The sequence below is a fragment of the Panthera tigris genome, chromosome E1, assembly GCF_018350195.1.
Source record: "Panthera tigris isolate Pti1 chromosome E1, P.tigris_Pti1_mat1.1, whole genome shotgun sequence".
NCBI classification, from domain to species: Eukaryota; Metazoa; Chordata; class Mammalia; order Carnivora; family Felidae; genus Panthera; species Panthera tigris.
This window is the reverse complement of record NC_056673.1, coordinates 32,964,394-32,967,056: the sequence shown is the minus strand read 5'-3', so window position 1 is coordinate 32,967,056 and position 2,663 is coordinate 32,964,394. Positions and strand designations below refer to the sequence as shown.

At 35.9% G+C, this 2,663-nt stretch overlaps 1 non-coding gene across 1 annotated transcript; it reads right to left on the bottom strand.

Annotated features, from left to right (window-relative positions):
* Positions 1 to 830: 830 nt before the first annotated feature.
* On the bottom strand, positions 831 to 937 carry LOC122233805. The gene has a single exon (XR_006211537.1). It is a non-coding gene; the product is annotated as a U6 spliceosomal RNA (small nuclear RNA).
* Positions 938 to 2,663: the final 1,726 nt, after the last annotated feature.

Here is a 2,663-nt window from a genome sequence, read left to right as displayed (position 1 = left end):
CAGTATAATTATCATAGTTAATGCTTTCCAGAAATACTGTATATTGAATTTGAAATAGGCTAGGGAACTTATTAGGCGATTGCTAAAACTTGCAGAGCTTCACCACATCTATTTTTTCTAAAGTATATAAAATCAATTGAAACTGAATTCTTTCTAGTGAAACTTGAGATAGTGTAAATTTCATTTATGCCAAAGATAATATCCTAGGTTCTGATCTGGAGTTGTTTTGTGGAGAATGAACAGACAGAGGCTAGTGAGATTCCTTGTTTGGGGTGGATTATTTATTTATTTATTTATTTATTTATTTATTTATTCATTCATTTGTTTTGAGGGAGAGAGAGACTGTGAGAGGATCAGAGAGAGACAAAGAGAATCTCAAGCAGGCTCTGCTGCCATCACATAGCTCAACACGGGGCTCAATCTCACCAACCATGAGATCATGACCTGAGCTAAAATCAAGAGTTGAATGCTTAACAGACTGAACCACCCAGGCACAGCTGGGTTGGATTAAATTTAATTCCTCATTTTTTTTCTTCTGTGTCTTCAGTCCTTTGCATCACCCCTCATGCTTTTTTATTCATTTTTCTTGCATACCTGTTAGAATGCATCTCTCTCTGCTGTTTTGAGTATCCTTCTTGATTGTTCCACCTGCAGAGAGGTTTTCATTTTATCATAGATCCTGGAAGTGACCTTGCCCTTGTGATATACTCTTTTTTTTTTAAATTTAGTTTAATTTAATTTTAAATTCCAGTGAAGTTAACATACAGTGTTGTATTAGTTTCCGGTGTACAATATAGTGATTCAACACTTCCATACATCACCCAACGCTTAAAAATATGGAAAACTTCATGAATTTTTGAGTCATCCTTGTGCCGGGGCCTTGCTAATCTTCTGTGTATCATTCCAAGTTTAGTATATGTGCTGCCCAAGTGAGCACTTACTCTTTTGCTTAAAAAGCCAAGCCTGGGTGGCTCAGTCTGTTGAGTGACCAACTCTTGATTTTGGCTCAGGTCATGATCCCAGGAAGGTGGGATGGAGTCCTGTGTTGGGTTCCATGCTGGATGTGAAGCCTGCTTATGATTCTCTCTCTCTCTCTCTCTCCCTCCCTCCCTCCCTCCCTCCCTCCCTCCCTCCCTCCCTCTCCCTTCCCCTATCCCTATCCCTATATTCCTTCTCCACACTCTTGTGCTCTCTCTCTCAAATAAAATATAAATAAATAAAAAATAAAATAAAATAATAAAAAGCTATGGGCAAGTGGCAATGAGAACATAGTTTTAATCTTTTCCCCTTAAAAACAACAACAAAATGGTAATTACGTGAGGTAAAGAATGTGTTAACTAAACTTACTGTGGCAAAAATTTCTCCATACATACACATATCAAATTATCACATCAACACCTTAAACTTACTAGTGTTTTACATCAATTATATCTCAAAGCTGAAAAAAAGTCAGACAAACAAATAAACAAACAAACAGCTATGGGATTTCAATCTCCCATTTCATTGCTGATTCTTCTAACCAAGATTATGGTATCTTGTTTACATGTATTTTCTCTAATAACCATAGCATGTCATTCATTTTTCATAAATATTAAATAAAAATAAAATCTTCATAACTGAGAGGTAGGAAAGCTGGCTCACACAGGAATCTACATAAGCTCTTCCTTTCAATAACAGAGTTCTACAGCAAAGAGTTTTGCAAAGAGGGAAAAGATAGCAATTTTTTCACTTCATACTTGATGGCCCAGTTTCTTTCTCATTGGGAAACATCTGGAATTCTTTTGTTTGTCAATCGGAAAATTGAATTTTTCCAATTTAGCATTTGCTGTAAAAGATCATATTTTGATCACAAAACTGAGCTGTAAATTGTGAGGTGATACACACTGTGGATTATTTTTCTTCCCTGACACAGAACCACGGAGGAAACTTACAGCAAAGAATTTCAGTTAAACAAAATGAAACTTGTCCTCCCCTGGAAAAGAAATGATGTGGAGAAAACACCTCCTCTTTGAAGGAGCTACTGCAAATTAAAAAGAAAGGTCTCAGTGTGAAGTTGCTGGTGTTCTGTTGCAAAAAGAAAAAAAAGACAAGAAAACTCTATCAGGTCTTTTGGATGAGTGAAAAAAAAATAGGACAATGAAATGTATGTAAAACTTACAAAGCACTTTTTGAAGCTGAAGACCAGAGATTTTACAGGTGAATAATGACATAGTAGAAAATAAATCTCAGTGGACTGGCGGGTGAGCTTAATGAAGTAACAGAGGATGAATCAATGTTTATCAACTTAATCATCAGTTAATGAACCTTCTGATTAAGAGTCACAGACCAGATGAAGTAATGGCAGGCAGATACGTCAAATTCAGAGCAGTGGGAATATCAAGATCAGAATAAAAGTGTCTCTGTTATCTACTATAGAGAAACAAGGAGATGAAGCATTGTGAAAAGGCTTTGGACTCTATACAATGATTTTTATAAGAATCAGTTGACTGTGATATAATGTAATTATTGTTTTTTTTTGTTTCAGTCCTTCTTCTGGTGAAGACATAAGACATCGATAGAGTGCCAAGTGTTAATTTAAGATCTTTGCTAAGGACCAGGGTTTTTTGCTTGTTTGATGTTTTTTGTTTGTTTGGTTGGTTGGTTGGTGCTGTTGCTGTTTGGTG